This window comes from Vicia villosa, linkage group LG7 (assembly GCF_029867415.1).
Source record: "Vicia villosa cultivar HV-30 ecotype Madison, WI linkage group LG7, Vvil1.0, whole genome shotgun sequence".
NCBI classification, from domain to species: domain Eukaryota; kingdom Viridiplantae; phylum Streptophyta; class Magnoliopsida; order Fabales; family Fabaceae; genus Vicia; species Vicia villosa.
In genome coordinates, this window is record NC_081186.1 from 129,120,444 (window position 1) to 129,140,584 (window position 20,141).

A 20,141-nucleotide genomic window follows, 5' to 3' on the forward strand; every position below is an offset into this window, starting at 1 on the left:
TAGGTATATTAAATGATAAGTGTGTGAAAAATGAAGTGAAAATAAATTAATTTGATAGGTTAAATAAATATGTGAAGTTTGTGAGAAAATGAAAGAAATTGTGTGTTAAAAAAAAAGTTTTGGCCCTTGGAGGGTTTGAACCCACGCCCTCTAGGTCACACACTCAAAACAAACACCACTGAGCCAACGCGCGTGTGGTGATAGTAACTTGCATTCATTTGGTTATGTTTCAAAACAACTAGTAAATCATTGAAAAAATAAAAGAATCAAAAAGTCTGGGGCGAGGGGGATTCGAACCCCAGACTTGAGGCATGATGAGACTAAGGGCGTATGGGAGGCCACTAGGGCAAGTTTGTTCAGTCGTTTAAGGAACGCATACCATTCAAAATAAAATAAACTTTGGCCCCAGATTCAAATTCTGCGCGCCATGGCCATAGTCATCTTCTTCCTCGAGCTCAAAGATTTTTTAAAATCCTAACTCTCTGGTTTCTCAACTAAATGACATGATGTAAACATCAATCTTGTTCTAAATTTCCTCACGAATCCAGATATATAACTAACATTTATTTATATGAACTATAGCTACCTAATTTCTCAGAAAACTCTAAGAACATATAAACCCTAAATTTGAAATTAAATGACAAACAAGATGAATAAATGCAAGATGATAGAGGGTTTTCAATCCTCTGATGATGCTAAACAAGATAGAATCGAGCTTTAACTCAGTGAGTGCTTAAATTAAAGAGGTGAAGTTCAGAAACTTACCTCTGAAAATGGAGGTCGTGAGGATGATTGAGAGCACCTGGGTTTGAATGAATGATCTCAATAGCTTCCTTGAGACTCAATGATGCTAACTGAATGCTTATTGGAGCTTGAATCCTCCTGAATTGCTCTATGGACCTCCCTCGATTTCAGCTTCAAGTGAACATGGAGGTTGTTGAATTTGGAGTTACAGATGAGCTGCAGCCATCTGGTTAGCTTCACTATGACCTGAGGAGTGTGCCTGGATGATTGGCTTGACTTGAAACCTCCTGAATCACTCTATGGACCTCCAACTGCAAATGCTCCAAAGTGAGAGCAACAATGGTGTTCCTCTACTTACAGAAGTGATCCAGGTGCTTGGATCACCTCAAATGACCTCCCTTGAGATGTTAGAATGCTCACTTTCCAAAGATAAGCTCTGGTTTGAAGAAATCGATTCTTCTTGCCAAAGAACTTTGAAAAACAATGAACATGAGAAGAGAAAGAGAAAGCAAGGAATATGGTTGCTTTGGTGTGTTTTCTGAATGAGAATGAGGCCTCTATTTATAGGCAAATGTCTCAGTACTGATTGGGAGAGTGAGCTTGCTTAGTGAAGCAAGTTTGGTTTCTTAGCCATGAAGGAATTCAAAGAATATTCCAAGTGCAATGATGAGCTCTTTGATACCACTCCCTAGCCATCGGTTTTGCTTGATCTTAGGGGACCAAATGGCTGCAGAAATGAGCTCCAATTGGTTGGGAGAAGATTCCTTTGATGAATCACCAATTTGTCATAAATTCAAAAATGCAATCATTACATAATCACATGCCTTTGTTTTTGGGAATCTTCTCTAATCCTTATGCAATGATGGAAATTGATGTATGGTATGGTTTCAGATGCATTAGAGGTCGTGTAGCATCACTTAGTGAAGCAAAATGCACAAAATTGCAAAGTTTCAAATTGTACATGACCTATAATTTTACTTCATGAGGCCAACTTTGAACAAGCATAACTCCTAGCTCAAATTGAATTTGGAGAAGGTTGAACACAATTTGGAAAGCCCTAAACATCTACTTCAAATCATTAGTTTGGAGTTTCTTCAGAATCCTTTGGCAAATTTGTGAAAAATGAGGCCAAAGTTGGAAGAAAACTAGGTTAAAACACTTAGAAAAATTTCTAAGTGTTTCTGACCTAAAACTCCAAAATTTCCAAAACTCTTAAATGATTGATCTTTTGAAAAAAGTTCCTTTGTAAGATGTTGTTTTATTTGGCAAGATCTACAACTTTCATGTTGGAAGTTTTTTGAGTTGTGTAGGTGAAATTTTGAGTTCTCACCATGCCTTAAAAAACCCTAATTCCCGACTTTTTGCTCCTTGATGAATTTCTTTGAATTTCTTTGGTCAATTGACTTCATTATCCATATATTGTTGATATTGATCCTTAAAAGTCATGGTTTGACCAAAAATCTCAAAAGTCAATGATGATCCTTCACAGTTGACTTTTCCCTGACAAAGTGAATTTTTGGGCTTTTGTGAAGAAACAAGATCTTCTCCTCAAATGAATGATGTAAATGGATTATATTGAGGTAGTAGAGATTCTTGAATCATGTCTTGAGTTTTGGATCCATGCCCTGATTAAAAGTCAACCATCTTGGTGAATTAGGTCAAAACCCTAATTTGTCGACCATGTGAAAATAATGACTGTAGACTTTGAATTGAGGTGTGATGTCCAGTGGATCTTGTCATATGGGTTATTTGAAGATGATTGATGTCTTTGAATGATCCCCTGGGGCTTTTTAGGGTTTCCCAAAGGTGATCCCTGGTTTTAGTCCTTGATAGACCCCAAACCCTAGTCTGTTGATCTGAGTAATCATGTACTTAGATAACTGGGTGTCTTAATCAATCATAGGTGTAATAATGAGGGTTTTGAGTCTTATGCTTGTATTAGAGACTAATCCTCCTATTGATTGATCCTTTGCCTGAGTTTTCTTGTCTTTGAACACCCTCGATTGAATGTCAGGCTGCTCTGGGTACTTGCTTTGACTTGATGAAAATCCTGAAGATATGTCATCTCAGGGGGGTCAAAAATTAGGGTATGACACAAAGGTTGTCTAAGATCCTCCCACCGTTTTTGTCTAGAACTTTTGAATATGGGACTTGCCTCCATCATAGCCACTACTTCCACTTTTTTTTCATCAACAACTTCCTCTTTATCGCAAACAGACGAGCTCAACACTCTTTCCAAAGGTAATTGTTGTATTTTCAAAGAATTCTCATTAGTACAGATTTGATCAATCACCTCAATATGTTGACTAGTTGCTATATCATCCTTGTACTTCATGGTGTTGCGCACATCAATCTTTAGCTCTTCATCATAAACTTTCAGAGTCATTGTGCCTTCTTCAATGTCTATCAAACATCGCCCTGTCTCTAGAAATGGCCTTCCTAAAATAATAGGGATCTCCTCATCTTCCGGCATCTCTAGAATTACAAAATCCACTAGGAACACGAATTTGTCAATTTTCACAAGCACGTCTTCTACTATCCCATAAGGTCTTTTAACAGAGTGGTCAGCAAACTAGAGTGTCATTCTTGTATCTTGTACGTTACCTATCCCCAATCTCTTGTAGATTGGCAACGGCATAAGGCTCACACTTGCTCCCAAATAAATTAGAGCTTTCTTGAATGACCTATCCCCAATTGTACAAGGAATAGTCACGGAACCTCGATCTTTCTTCTTCACCGGAATCTTCATACCCTGCAAAATAGCACTACACGTTTCGGTTAAAATAATAGGGTCACGATCGATGGTTCTTTTCTTGGCGATGATGTCCTTCATAAATTTTGCATAAGTAGGAATTTGTTCTAATGCCTCCAAGAATGGAATATTAATCTCCAGCTTCTTGAACATCTCCAAGAACTTTTCAAAATTCTTCTCATGTTGCCCTTTTTTCTTGTTCCTTATCGGAAAAGGAAGTTTTACTGCCGGCTTTTGTTTTTGTTCAACCACCTTCTCTTTTGGTGTTGGTTCCATCACCACCACTTCCTCAGCTTCTACCTCATTTTCTCTTATCTCTAAGTCTACCTCCAACAATGGTTCCTATTCCTCGTCATTATTTTCAACTACACCTTTCCCTTTTCCGCTCCTAGTAACAATAGCGCTCACATTATTATGATCTTTAGGATTGGTAACTGTGGCACTTGGTAACGCGCCCGGCTGTTGAGAGTTTGCTAACTGCTGTGCTATCTGACTCATTTGAATCTCTAGATTTTTAATGGAGGAACCCGTATTCCGGAAATTACTCCTTGTTTCTTCTTGAAACTGAGAGCTTTGAGCTGCCATTTTTTCGATGGCAATCTCCCAATCTGCTTTTCTGGGGGCCTGTTACTGAGGTTGTTGATAATGTTGTTGAGGAGGTCTATACTGTTGCTGCGACTGTTGACCTCGATATGGAATAACCCCTTGTTTAGGAGCACTCCCTGGTTGGTCCTTCCATGAAAAATTCGGATGATTTTTCCACCCCGGATTGTAGGTATTTGAGTAGGGGTTGTTTTGTTTCAAGAAGTTTATTTCCTCCACTTGCTGAGCTGTAGCAACACACTGAACAGTAAAATGAGGTCCTCCACATATTTCACACCCTACCGGTTGACTTGCTTGAGCCGGTTGAACTTGTGCTACTGTTTTTTTTCAAGACCCATCTATTTCAATCTCCGCTCAACTTTCGCAGCTACCTGATCTTCTATTTTCACAACTTGCGTTGACAATTTCATATCCACTAATCCTTCAGGTTGGCTAACACTACGGTCATATAACTCCAACTGTTCATTGGCCGCAATAGCTTCTATGATTTTTTTAACACCATTGGCTGTTGAAAAGTTGGATGAGCCACCGGATGCTGTGTCAATCAGTTGCTTAGTCTTCATTTTAAGACCATTCAGAAAATTCTGCATTTGTTCAGTGACATCCATGTTGTGAGTTGGGCATGCCACCAATAACCTCTTGAATCTCTTATAAGCATCTCCAAGTGATTCTCCTTCCTTCTGTTTAAAATTAACAATATCATACCTCTTACGGATATAAACAGCAGCAGGGAAATACTCATTCAGAAAGGTAGACTCCATTTGTTGCCATGTGGTAACACTCCCAGCAGGTAATGAGTAGAACCACTCTTCAGCGTCATCAGCTAACGTGAATGGAAACATAACCAACTTCTTGGCTTCTTCAGAGTGTCCTTCTATCTTCAGAGATGTTGTCATAGTAAGAAACCTTTGTAAATGCTTATTAGCTAGCATCTTCATTTATTCTTCCTGAAAATGGTTTCTTCTCCAGTTGTCGAATCGTTGTTGGGTGTAGCTAAAAGTGAGCAACATCGACCGGTTGATTTACAATTGTCATTCGTCCAGCTGGAGCATTTGCTCCACCATAATCACCTAACAGCCTTTCTGCGGGAGCTGCCATTGTTTCAGCCTCTGAATCTGAATGCTCAGAATGAATAGATAGGATTTCCTCGTTATAAGATTCTGAGTTTGTCAGAATGTCTTCTAACGCTTCCAATCGTTCTTGCTTTGCTTTTCGAAGTATAGCTCGTAGTGATCGTTCTAGCTCTGTGTCAAAAAGAAATTCTGCTGAGGCCTTACCTCGCATAAAAAGATTAGACGATTGTTAGTAATAAGCGAATGAAATATCAGAAATATGAAATAACAGAAAAAAATAATTTTAGTTGCAGAGCAACAAAAATTCAATTGAACTATTCTTCAACTTATAATTTGGCAGTCCCCGGCAACGGCGCCAAAAACTTGACCGGTAAAATAGCAAGTGTACTATTTTTACCAATGTAGTAATAAGTGGATTAATTTTCCCAAGTATCGAATTCGCGGACTGCGTAGGAATTATATGTTTTAGAATAGTGCCATGGAATAAAAAGTCATCGGGGTATTTGAATTTGATTATTTACTTGAAATGACAGTATAAGTAAAATAAAAGGCTTAAATGTTTTGACTAATGAAAAAGTATGAAACTAGTTAGGATAGATGTATGAATTGCTCTGTAATGAAATAATTACCAATTAACAGATTGACTTTAGAAATTCTCGACTATCGACACCGACAATTGATTTTCCCTAATTCCTTAGTGAAAAACCTCTTGAGATTAAAACCCTCTTTCAATTCCTTAACAAGATAATTTTATGTCAAGATTCTATAAGACATAGCCCGGATAATTTGATCGCTACGTATCAAACCCTTATTCCTAAGTGATTCTTAATTATAGCGTTATGATTAAAAAAGCATTGAGGTAGTTTGTCCGACAAAACCCCAACCGTAAATCAACACACATATTTTCCAATATATTGAAGCAATAAGAACTTTTAATCATAAACTGAATTTCATAAAGATAATCTGAAAATAACGATAAAGATTATTCATTACATCACATGATCCAGGGACATCAATCCCAACAAGTAAGAGTTTAGCTACTCATGGCAATTATCAAGATAACAATGATTAAATATGAAGACATTACAATTGCTTGAATCAGAATTGATCTTCAATCGCGGATGCTCTTGAAGATTTCTTCGCTCCAAGCCCTAGTGCTCTCAATCTCCTTTTTTCCCGTTCACCGACTATCCAAAAAGTGATTTTTTCTTTCCAAACGGTGACTAAATAACTCTCAGCAAATAGTCTCTTCTGAAAAGTCCATCATGCCCTCCCTTAAGTGACACATTCCAACGATTTAAAACATAACTTTTTCTGCGCACACGTCTGACACGGCCGTGTCATGGGACACGGGTGGCCGTGTCAGACCTCTGACTTATTGGTTCCAAGTTTTTTTGAAATATTTTCCTTCAGCAAGTGTGACACGGCCGTGTCACATGACACGGGTGGCCGTTGTCATACCCCAATTTTTGACCCTAAGATTACACATCATTTATCAAGAAGTTTTAACTTAGAGTTCTACTGGTGATGTTGTGCACAATTCATCTGCAAGGGAATCATCGAGCACCCAAGTTTTATTCTTGTATATATTGTTTTGCTAACCAAAATACCAAAAATATTGCCTTGTGCTTTTGTGTGTTTGTGCTTTGTAGGTACCAAGTCAAAACATCCATCAAAAGGAGCATGGGAAGCATGGGAAAATGAAGGCAAATTTCAGATTTTGAAAAGTGTTGACATCATTTGCAAGCATGGGAAGCATGACTTGGTTCTCACATTTGATTCTCTACATCATTTTATCATGAACCCTCATGTGATTGCATCAAGACCATTGGATCTCTTTTTTGGCTCCAAATCCTTTTCCCAAGCCTAATTCTATTTTCCAATCCTAACTCCAAGCCACAAAATTTCCCAAGCCTAAGTGCTATAAATTGAGGCACTCCCCTCTTCATTTTTCAAGCTTTGATAGCCAAGAAACTTATTGCAAATTCTCTCCTCACCTCTTCCAAACCCATCACTCAAAGCTCTTTTTCTTCCACACAAATTAGTGAGTCACATCTTGAACCTCACTAATTTAGAGCTAAACCTCAACATAAACACTACTTTTCTTCATCAATTGTGAGAGATCAAGGCTTGTGGTTGTGTGTTCTTGAAGAAGATTCAAAGTTTGTGAAAGATTTGGTAAAATTCTAGATCCATTCCATAATTCAAGATGTGATCCATTGTTGTTTATGCTTGATGCACCTTTGGTGCTATATTGATGTGATTTGCTTGCTTACTTGATACATTTTCGTGCACAAATTGATCCAAGATCACAAGGTGTTTGGTTTTATGTTTAAACAAGTTTTCTTCTCTTTATTTGCTGTTTTTTTGAAAATTGTGTTGTGCAAATCGATTTACATCTTGTGCAAATCGATTTACACAACTGAAAACTGCGCAGATTTTGAAAACAGAGTTATGCAAATCGATTTACACTCTGTGCAAATCGATTTACACTGGGCAGAATGCTGATTTTTGTGGTTTTTGACTTGTTTTTGGTTCTAACCCATCTTCTACTCCATTCTTTTGATATTTTCTTTGAATCACAAGTTAGAGGCCTAATTTCTCTCTAATTTCAATGGACTTAGGGCGTCGATAGGATGAGAATCCAAATCCGCAAAATTAAGTGATTGAAATTATGGATGAAAGGAGCTTTTAATGTGGTTCCATCTTTTGTTCCTTTTTATTTTGATCGATGAAAGTCTTAATACCTTGAGAATTCTTATGGAATCTTGGTAAAGACTAGATCACTCACCATTTTTCTTTTCGTGCGGTATTGTCATACCCCAATTTTTGACCCTAAGATCATACATCATTTGCATCTCAATCATTAATCAAGATCACAATCTTGAGATTTCATTTTTCGGTGTTATGTCTGCTTCGTCTTTGAGGGGAACTATCAAGCACCTAATTTTCTTTAATTTGTTTTATACTAACCCAAATACCAAAAACATTGCTTTGTTTCTTTGTAGGCTTTTGTTTTGTAGGTACCAAGCCAAGACATGCAATAAACAAGGCATTTTTCACATTTTTGACTGATGAAATCGATTTCCCTACTGGGTAAATCGATTTCCCTGCAGCAATCATCAACAAAATCACATTCTGGACAGCATGAAATCGATTTCCCTCCTGGGTAAATCGATTTCCCTAGTGTATTTTGCGCCAAATTCTCTTCTGGAATAGAGTGAAATCGATTTCACTCCTGGGGAAATCGATTTCCTTAAGGCGAAATTCAAAAAAATATAAGGAGGGAAGCTTGACATCATTTTGGCACCTTTTTCTTTGATTATTTTTGATCATTTTACCAATTTTCCACCTCATCAAAATAAACCCCATTTTACCACTTTTTACCATTTAATTGCCACTTTAATCACCAATTAAACACAAGCTAATTACCAAATGCAAAAAGACCAAACTACCACTACTCTTGCTCTCATCCTATAAATAGAGGCCACTACTCTCTCATTTCTCAAGCTTGGAGAGCCAAAAAATTGCTTGCAAATTCATTTCTCACCCTTTCCAAAACCCTCACCCAAAGTTCACTTTCATAAGATTAGTGAGATTCACATTGAATCTTGCTAATTTTGAACTAAGCCTCCTACATTTCACTCTTTTCTTTGTTTGATCATCTCCAAAATTGAAGGATCTACACACCTTGTGCTTGCTCTTGAAGCTACTCCAAAATCTTTGTTCAAGAAGTGGTAATTTGCTAGATCCATGATGTAGATCTTTATTGCTTGTGTTCAATGCATCTTTGATGCTATATTGATGATATTTGCTGGTTTTGTGATGGAAATTTCGTGCTCAAGTTGATGTGTGATCATAAGGTGTTTGTATATTTGTTCAAATCAAGTTTCATGCCTTTAAATGCTGTTTTTGCTGAAATTTACACTGAGGAAATCGATTTCCTTAAGGCTGAAATCGATTTCCTGCTGAACGTAACTTGTTTTTTTTGAAAACTGCACTATGGAAATCGATTTCCCCCTGCATGAAATCGATTTCCAGCAGGCAGAATGTGGTTTTTTGCCTTTTTTATGCTTGTTTTGGTTTCCTACTTCCTCCACTTCATTAATATCATTGGATCTTGGGTGTTGATAGGTTTGAAATGACCTAATCCATCAAGATGGATGAATGATATTAATGATAGTGTGAGTTGATTATCTTTATGCATTTTATCTTCTTCTTCTCCTTTTTTTTTCTTTTGATCGATGAAAGTCTTAATACTTTGAGAATTCTTATGGATTCTTAGTAAAGACTAGATCGTTACCTATTTTTTTTTCGTGCGGTATTGCTTCCGGAAGGCGATCTATATATCGTTCTTCTCGCATGCATTAGCACATAAAGTTTTGACCGGCCTCGTTGTAGGGTGATTTCTACATAAATCACTTGGCGATCTGCTTAACATAGCGCAATATTTCGTGTCCCGAATAAAAAGATCCAACATGGAAGAGAATTGTATGCGGTTGATTTATGACTTATGGAAATTTATCGTGTAGTCGCTATGATTTTATCAAGCTTCTGATAAGTTTCTATTGAATTTAAATCCGAGTACATCCTTCACTCACCATAGGTCTTCCTACTAACTTTGATAACATACTTGACAAGTTTCAAGATGGTTATCTTTAACATCTAACAACTAACTTTAATTTCCGCACCTTTATTATATTGCTCTTTATATTTCTCGCTTTATCGCATTATTTTATCATTTCATCATATTTACATTCCGCCATTTTCTCTTTGTCCATTTGGACGTTTATAATTCCGCTATTTTCTCTTTGTCCGCTTGGACATGTGTTTATGCTTCCGCTATTTTCCTTTTGTCCACTTGGACCATACTTTACTTTTATGCTAAAACACTAATAAACAACCAAAATCTAAAAAACACATAAGGCTCTCTTTGGACTATTGGTTACTATCCCTAGCATTTTGGAGATTCGGACTTATGGACCTAGTGCCTCTGGACTCTTATTCTGTTATTACTCTGCTGTTATTCTGTCTGTCTGGCATTGGATTGTTGTCTGTTTGTATGTGCAGGTATTTCCTTGAAAGCCCTTGATGGTTAATTCCAAGGCATTGAGATAAGGATTTTACCCGAAAAAAGCCGTTACTCTGCCCGATTTTCGTCAGAATTTTAATGTGCTTAATGCAAAGTGGTGCTAAGACAATAAGTTCATCTGGATCCCCCAAGTGTTAATGTGTTGGTATTGATAATTCCAAAGGATGGGAAATCTACCTTGACTCTTAATGTCAAGTGTTGGCTTCTTATTTCGGTTAGACCGTTCTTTTCCTTAGCTTTTATTTTACGCAATAGGATAGCCTCTTCATCTCCTCCCACTTCTTAAATTTTCAAAATCTTCTCCCTTTTTCAAAATATTCTTATGTTTGCAACCTTTTCAAAACTTTTCCTTAAAAAATATCTTTTGCCCTTAGTGGCCTTTTTCTTCAAAAGTTTAGACACCGTTAATTGTCAAAACGAGTGGTTATACCCCACGATTTTGAAATTGATTGATATAATGAGATCTTTTCCGCGTGAGAGAGCTAGTGGCATACTCGTTGATTTTATCCGAGTTGGAGCCCTTCTTTCATTTGCGATGCAAAGAACTCATTTGTTCTCATGCTCAACTTCAATGGCTGAGTATTTCTCTCCGACGACGATAAAGTGTTTATTCGTTTTAAAAACGTTTTTCCCTTTAAGCGGAACTACATTAGCTCTGACTTCTCCATTGCACCGAGGAGGTATGTAGGCCCAAAGCTAAACGCTTTGCCGAGCTTATTTTAAAAATAAAACAAACCCTTTTTTAGCACACACGACACAGATTTTCAAAAAGGTTCCTGTGGAGTACCACAGATATGAGGGGTGCTTAAAACCTTCCCCTCATATAATCAACACCCGTACCTGAGATCTCTTTCTTGTTTTAAAAACAAAACTTTGGGTTTTTCGTTCTTTTCCCTTTTCCTTTGAAAAAATAAAGCGCGGTGGCGATTTCAAACGGAATATTGATTCGAGTCAATCCCATGGCTTCGATATCAGATTTTCCCCGCTATAGGTATTGCTTTCGGAGAGTGATCTACATATCACTTCTCTCGCATGCATTAGCACATAAAGTTTTGACCGGCCTCGTTGTAGGGTGATTTCTACATAAATCACTTGGCGATCTGCTTAACATAGCGCAATATTTCGTGTCCCGAATCAAAAAGATCAAATATGGAAGAGAATTGTATGCGGTTGATTTAAGACTTATAGAGGTTTATCGTGTAGTCGCTATGATTTTATCAAGCTTCTGATAAATTTCTATTGAATTTAAATCCGAGTACATCCTTCACTCACCATCGATCTTCATTACTAACTTTGATAACATACTTGACAAGTTTCAAGATGGTTATCTTTAACATCTAACAATTGACTTTAATTTCCGCACTTTATTAAATTGCTCTTTATATTTCTCGCTTTATCGCTTTATTTTATCATTTCATCATATTTACATTCCGCCATTTTCCTTTTGTCCATTTGGACACTATGTTTATGTTTCCGCCATTTTCTTTTTGTCCACTTGGACCATACTTTACTTTTATGCTAAAACACTAATAAATAACAAAAATCTAAAAAACACCTAAGGCTCTCTTTTGGACTATTGGTTACTATCCCTAGCATTTTGGAGATTCGGACTTATGGACTTAGTGCCTCTGGACCCTTATTCTGATATTACTCTGCTGTTATTCTGTCTGTCTGGCTTTGGATTGTTGTCTGTTTATGTGTGCAGGTATTTCCTTGAAAGCCCTTGATGGTTAATTCCAAGGCATTGAGATAAGGATTTTACCCAAAAAACAGCCGTTACTCTGCCCGATTTTCGTCAGAATTTTAATGTGCTAAATGCGAAGTGGTGCTAAGATAATAAGTTCATCTGGATCCCCAAGTGGTAATGTGATGGTTTAGTATTGATATTCCAAGGGATGGGAAATCTACCTTGACTCATAATGTCAAGTGTTGGCTTCTTACTTCGGTTAGACCGTTCTTTTCCTTAGCTTTTATTTTACGCAATAGGATAGCCTCTTCATCTCCTCCCATTCTTAAATTTTCAAAATCTTCTCCCTTTTTTCAAAAACCTTCTTATGTTTGCAACCTTTTCAAAACCTTTTCTCTTAAAATATCTTTTGCCCTTAGTGGCTTTTTCTTCAAAAGTTTAGACACTGTTAATTGTCGAAACGAGTGGTTATACCCCACGATTTTGAAATTGATTGATATAATGAGATCTTTTCCGCGTGAGAGAGCTAGTGGCATGCTCGTCGATTTTATCCGAGTTGGAGCCCTTCTTTCATTAGCGATGTAAAGGACTCGTTTGTTCTCATGCTCAAGATCAATGGCTGAGTATTTCTCTCCGACGACGATAAAGTGTTTATTCGTTTTTAAATGTTTTCCCTTTTAAGCGGAACTACATTAGCTCTGACTTCTCCATTGCTTCGAGGAGGTATGTAGGCCCAAGGCTTAACGTCTTGCCGAGCTTATTTTAAAAATAAAACAAACCCTTTTTTAGCACACACACAACACAGATTTTCAAAAAGGTTCCTGTGGAGTACCACAGATATGAGGGGTGCTTTAAACCTTCCCCTCATATAATCAACACCCGAACCTGAGTTCTCTTTCTTGTTTTAAAAACAAAACTTTGGGTTTTTCGTTCTTTTCCCTTTTCCTTTGAAAAAATAAAGCGCGGTGGCGATTTCAAACGAAATATTGATTCGAGTCAATCCCATGGCTTCGATATCAGAATTTCCCCGCTACAGAAAAATGGCGACTTCACTGGGGATCCAGTTTTAAGTGTGTTAAGCCTATTTTTGTTTATCTGTGTGTTTTTACTTGTATATACTGTTGTGTGCTTTGTTTGTTTACTTTCTTTTTTTTCTTTTTGGTGCTCGATGGTTCCTCTGTGATGAGATAAAGTTCTAACCCGAACTTTGGTGAGTAACTTGAGATAGGAGGTGGTAAGACCAATAGTCGCATGTCAGGAGCAATCCTTACCATGAGCGTCATATGGTGGAACCCCAATCAGTGGAGGCCTCATGGAAGGTAGTAGAGGTTGTTACGAACCATCGTGATAACGCTATTACTTTCAATAGTGAGTGTCCGTAGAAGCTGAATGGCCTAGAACCTTTTTAACCAATCTAAGCCTTTTTAGGATGTAGTGCAGAAACAAGATCAAGTACCAATTTGAGCTTGTTGTCATGCGATACTACGCTCAGACGAGGTCTTTTTAGGCATATTATTGGCGCCCATGAGCAATTGTGCGTGCCAGTAATATCCGATAGAAGATTGAAAACTCTGGGAACCTTTGTAGAACCCGATTGGCAGGTATAAAACTCCCTAGATCACACCTTGTGGGATGGGTAGACCCATGGCTCCATGCTCGTGACGTTGAACCTTTGAACTTGGACTGTGTGACCTTTTTGTGTGATTTGTTTGATTTTGTGTGCTCTTGATTGTGGTTGATGCATAAACCATGCATTCATGCATTCATAAAAATGACCTTCACAAATGGTTTTCAAGGAACTTAGAGACTTTCTTTGTAAACATCACAGGTACCATGGATCAAAAGAGAAGCATCAAGAAGTACACTTTCAGGAATTCAAGTGCAAAGGAATTGAAAGAGCTAGCAACTTTGGTTCCTAATCTTGACAACTTCAAAAGCCGTTATGGGAAATTGATCTCTATCTTGAAGACCAAAGTGGAAAAAGGGATTCTTGAGACTCTTGTGCAGTTTTATGACCCGGTTTATCATTGTTTCACCTTTCCGGATTACCATCTTATGCCCACTTTGGAGGAGTATTCTTATTGGATTGGTTTGCCGGTTACGAATGACATACCGTTTAGTGGTCTGGAGAAAGAGCCTCAGGTTGATGAGATAGCAGAACTCCTTCAGTTGAAAATATCAGATGTGAAAGCAAACATGACCAAAAAAGGAGGAATTTGGGGGTTGACTTCTAAGTTCTTGATTGGAAAGGCTTCTATGTTGGCTAGTAAAGGAAGTATGATTGCTTTTGAGACATTTTTGGCTTTGCTCATCTATGGTTTGATACTCTTTCCCAACATTGACAATTTTGTCGATGTTAATGCTATTCGGATCTTCATGATTGGGAATCCCGTTCCTACTTTACTTGGGGATACTTATCATTCCATTCACCATAGGAATGATAAGAAAGGTGGACTTATCAATTGTTGCACTCCTTTGCTCTATAAGTGGTTTATTTCTCACTTACCTCAAGCTAAGAGTTTCTTGAACAATCCGGATGGTCTCTCGTGGTCTCAAAAGATCATGCCTCTTACTAATGGGAATATCCATTGGTACAATCCTGCTTATGACATTGGTGAGATTATTGATCGTTGTGGAGAATTCCCTAATGTACCTCTTCTTGGTATACAAGGAGGAATTACCTACAACCCCATTCTTGCAAGACGTCAATTTTGCTATCCCATGAAGGAGAGACCTGCTAGTATTCTTGTGTCAGGAATCTTCTATCTTAATCAAGATGGAAATTCGGATATGAGAAATCGGTTTGTGCGTGCTTGGCACCATGTTGATAGGAAGAGACATTTGGGAACGAAACAATGTGTTGCTCTCAAAGACTACACTGATTGGGTTCAAGCTAGAGCTCATACTTTTCAAATGCCTTATTTACTTGAGGAGCCTTCTCTACCCATTACTCCACCATTATCTGTCACTACTCCTATTGAAAGTAGTGAGAGGCATCTAGAGCTCGTGGATAAGATGAGATTGGAAAGAGATGCTTGGGAGAAGAAGTTTCATGCTTTGGAAATTGAGAATAAAAAGTTGAAGATACATTTGAAAGAAAATGATGAAATGCTTGATATCCAAGATGGTTGGTTGATGGAGAAGGATGATCAAATCCGTCATCAAGAAGAGTTGCTTCAACAACATGGAGAAAAGCGAAAGAGACAACAAGAAGATTCAGTTGCATGGAAGGAAGTTGCTGATAAGCTGATGGTCGAGAATGCTCATTTGAAGGCCTTTTATGAAGATGAGTTGGAGAAGCTCCGTAGGAAGCTGCAGAGAGGAGTTGGATCTTCATCAGAAGTGTTCCCTTCTAGTTTCTAGCTTTTCCTTTATTTTGTAATTTTGGATCTTTGAATCCTTTTGTAAGCTTTTCTTTTATTAATGAAGAATATTGTTATGTTTTATGTTTTTTGCTAATGTTTACAATCAATGTCTTAAAGTTCCTTGAAAACCAATAATAATAAAAATCATTTGCATTGCATTTCATGCATCATTCTGCATTTTTGTCTTGCTTCCAAGAGTATTCCCGAGGTCTTATTCAGTGTTCTTCATACAGAATCAAGCTGTCTCACCGGTATAATACTCGAGCTAACTGCAAGAAAAAGATGGAAGGTCTTGAACAAGAGAATCGTGAGCTACGTGAAGAGGTTGTTACTTTGAGATCTGGTGTGGATCGTCTCACTGCTCTGGTTGAGACATTGATGGCTGCTCAGAATCAGAATCAGAATCAGGTTCCTCCTCCCAATGCCCAAGCACACGGTCAGACCACTATGATTTCTGAAATTGCTGCTACAACCATTCCTGCTGTTCCTGTTGGTGCTACTCAGCAACGTATGCCTAATGGATATCCCTGGGGCATGCCTGAAGGTTATTTGTCTGTTCCTGAGATGACTCGTCCGTTGACTCCTGTTATGGTCAACACATCTCCTATTGTTCATACTGGTCCTTTTGTCCCAGAGCCCATTTATGATGCTGCTCCAAGTGAAATTCATGACAGAATGGATGGTTTCCAAGATCAGTTTGAAGAATTGCAGAAAGAGATGAAAGCCCTGCGTGGGAAAGAACTGTTTGGAAAGAATGTGCATGATCTTTGCCTTGTTCCCAATGTGAAAGTGCCTGCTAAGTTCAAGCTGCCTGAATTTGAGAAGTATAAAGGAAATTCATGTCCTCAGGCACATCTGGTGATGTATGTAAGGAAGATGTCCACTCACACTGATGATCAACGTCTGTTGATTCACAATTTCCAAGATAGTTTGACCGGAGCTGCTTCTAAGTGGTATATGGGCCTTGATAGCACCCATATTCGCACTTTCAATGACTTAGCTGGAGCGTTTGTGAAACAATACAAGTATAATGTGGACATGGCTCCTGATAGAGATCAATTGCGAGCTATGATGCAGAAAGAGAAGGAATCCTTCAAGGAATATGCTCAAAGATGGCGTGAGGTTGCCGCCCAAGTGATTCCTCCGATGGAAGAGAAAGAGATGACTAAGATTTTCCTTAAAAATCTTGGTCCGTTTTACTATGAAAAGATGATTGCAAGTGCTCCTGTAGATTTCACCGAAATGGTGGGTATGGGTGTCAGGTTGGAAGAAGCTGTGCGAGAAGGTCGTCTGGTTCGGAGTGACAATTCGTCTGGTGGTGCGAAGAAGTATGGTTCTTCATTTCAGAAGAAGAAAGAATCAGATGCTAATGCTGTTTCTCATGGGAGGAATAATCGATTCAGAAATCAATCTCAGCAAGTGGCGTCAGTTACTCCTGTTGTGAATTCAGTGCCTGTGGCTCCTGTTAATCAACAACCAGTAAGGCGGAATCCGTATCCTCAAGTTAATGTTGATCCTATCCCCATGACATACACTGAATTGTATCCCGCTCTAATCCATAAGAAACTGGTTCAACCAAGGTCACCACTTCCTGTTCCAGAGAAACTCCCTTGGTGGTACAAAGCTGATGCCACTTGTGCTTTTCATCAGAACGCTCCTGGGCATGACCTTGATAATTGTTGGCCTTTGAAGAATGAAGTTCAGAGATTGGTCCGTTCTGGAATGCTTTCTTTCCGTAATATTGGCCCTAATGTGCAGAACAATCCGTTGCCAACTCATGAAGCGTCTGCTGTGAATATGGTGCATGGATGCCCTGGGAAGTATAAGATTTATCGGGTGGAACACATCAGAGGATCATTGGTAGAGATGCATGCCACTCTGTGTGAGTATAGTCATTATGAGCATAATCATGCTGCTTGTAGGATTTGTTCAGTTAATCCTCGAGGGTGTTACGTTGTGAGAAGAGATTTACAAGAGATGATAGATCAAAGGCTCATTGAGATTCTGAGGGATAGGGATGAAGATGATGTCAATGTGATTGAACCATGCTTTGAAATCCCAGAATGTGTAGAGATTGGTTATTATGGCAAAGCTGCTGTAGAACCTCTTGTGATATGTTTGCCTGGATCTGTACCTTATAGTTCCGATAAAGCTGTACCCTACAGATACAATGCCACCATGTTGGAAGCTGGAAAAGAAGTTGAGATTAAGCCTCTGTCTTCTGTTGAGAATATAGCAGATGTTAGTAGAGTGACTAGAAGTGGACGAGTTTTTACTCAACCTCAAACAGTTTTGGATGTCCAGAGGAATCCTACTCAAGTGCCTGTGAATGATGTGACAAAAGTGAGTGTTGGATCATCTTCAGGAAAGGAGATGGATGAGATTTTGAAGCTTATCAAGATGAGTGATTATAAGATTGTGGATCAGTTGCATCGCACTCCATACAAGATCTCTATAATGGAGCTGCTGACGAGTTCTCCTGCTCATAGGGATTCTTTAATGAAGATACTTGATCAAGCCTTTGTGGATCATGATGTGACGCTGGATCAGTTTAATGGGGTTGTGAGTAATATCACTGCATGTAACAATCTGAGCTTCAGTGATGAAGATTTGCCTGAGGAAGGGAGAAATCATAATTTGGCTTTGCATATCTCTGTCAGTTGCAAAGAGGACTCAATGTCCAACGTGTTGATCGATACTGGATCATCTCTGAATGTCATGCCAAAATCTACTCTTGCTAAGCTATCTTATGGTGGCACACTAATGAGATTTAGTAATGTGATTGTCAAGGCTTTTGATGGATCGAAGAAATCAGTGGTTGGAGAGGTTGATTTGCCTATTAGTATTGGACCGTTTGTCTTCAAGATTACTTTTCAAGTGATGGACATTTTCCCTGCATACAGTTGCTTACTGGGACGCTGTCATACCCCAATTTTTGACCTAAGATACCACCTCATATCATTGCATATGCATCATTTGCATCTCTAACAAATTGCATAGCTTGTGTTTGTTACTTGTGACTCAACAGGATTTAATCAGGAAATCACTCATCAGTACAAGTAACAATCAATTAGGGTTTTGTTCTCCCTTCATCTCAAAAGAACCATCTTCATCAACAATCAACATTTGGTCCTCAGAGATTCACTTCAACAAGCTCAACAGCTTTGAATCGACTGAATTAGGGTTTTGCCTGAAGATAGCATACTCCTGACTTTTGCTCAGAATTTGACCTAATGGCTTGGGACATGATATCAAGACCTCAAGTGCATCATTTTTACCTAATCCATTGGCTCATAACATCTCCTACACAAAGATTGATCAGACAAATCCTCAGATCAGGGTTTTGAACTATCAGGGACTGAAATCAGGGATCACATTTGGGAAACCCAAAAAATCCCCAGGGAGTCAATCAAAGGTTTCAATCATCCTCAAATAATCCCTATGACAATATCCCATGGAAATTGCATCTCAATTCAAGGTCCACAGTCATCAATTTCATCAGGTCGACAATTAGGGTTTTTGACCTAATTCACTGAATAACTGACTTTTTAATCAGGACATGGTGCCACAACTCAAACCATGGCTCAATATCCTCTAATGCTTCAATATGATCCATTCATACCATTCATTTGGTGAGGATAGCCTGTTTCATTTGAAATCTCCATAAACGCGATTCGTCTGAAAAAAGTCAACTGTACAAGATTGCCATTGACTTTTTTTTGGTCAACCATGACTTTTAAAGTTTTAAATCATCAATATATGATATGAGAAGTCATTTGATCAAGAAAAATCAAGAAAATCAATCAAGAATCAAAAAGTCAAAAGTTTGACTTTCATACTTAGAAAATTTTTCTAAGTGTTTTTCATGGTTTTTTCCAAACTTTGAAAGGGAATAACTCAAAATTTCACCTACAAACTGAAAAAAACTTCCAACATGAAAGTTGTAGATTTTGATCCAATAAACAACTTTGACACATATAATTTTTTTCCATAAGATCAACCATTTAAGAGATATGGAGCTTCAAAGTTGGCATCTTTTGAAAAATTCACTTAAAACTTCATTTTTCTCAAAGTTCATGGATCTTTTTCACCCACTTCCTTAAGGATCTTGAAGAAACTTTCAACTAGGGTTTTGAAGTGTGTAACATGAGCTTTCCAAAATGTCCAAGAGCATAAAAAAATTTGAAGTGTAGCTATGGTTTTGAATTTTGCCATTAGTGAACTTTTCACTTGAAATTTCAAGTCATTTTGCCAAAGTTATGAGCCAAATTGCCAAATGGACCAAGTAATGATACATAGAGGCAATAATTGGAAGATATTTTCTGATTTGAGACAGATGGGAAAGAGATAAGAAGCATAGCCAATTTTAACCATGGTTTAGTAACTTTAACCATATGCATTTAATGGTAAGATTCCTTTCTATCCTTTAAGTGCCAAATCACCAAAGAAGAAGCAAGTTGCAAAGCTCTGAGTTCAGAATGTTTGGCCTATAAATAGAGGTGCAAATCACTCTTCAATTCACACCAAAACCTCACAATTATAGGTTTTCTCTCTTCTTTCTTGAATTGCAAGTTTCATAGTTTTCAAAGAGGTAGAAAACTCAACCTCCAAACCCTTGAAGTTATGGCCAAAGTGATGGTTCTAGCAACTCATAAACATCATATGGGATGTGTTTGAACCACTCACACACCCCAAATTACCCCAAAACTCAGATTCACTCTTCAACCTCCATATGAACACATAAAGAGCCTTATCATGCCAATCTTCATTCCAGATCATTTCTGTACAAATTAACACTTCCAACACCTCACATATATCACATATG

General features: G+C 38.0%; 1 pseudogene; it reads left to right on the forward strand.

Annotated features, from left to right (window-relative positions):
• Positions 1 to 5,698: 5,698 nt before the first annotated feature.
• Positions 5,699 to 20,141, forward strand: part of LOC131620175 (uncharacterized) — a 35,429-nt pseudogene continuing 20,986 nt past the window's right edge.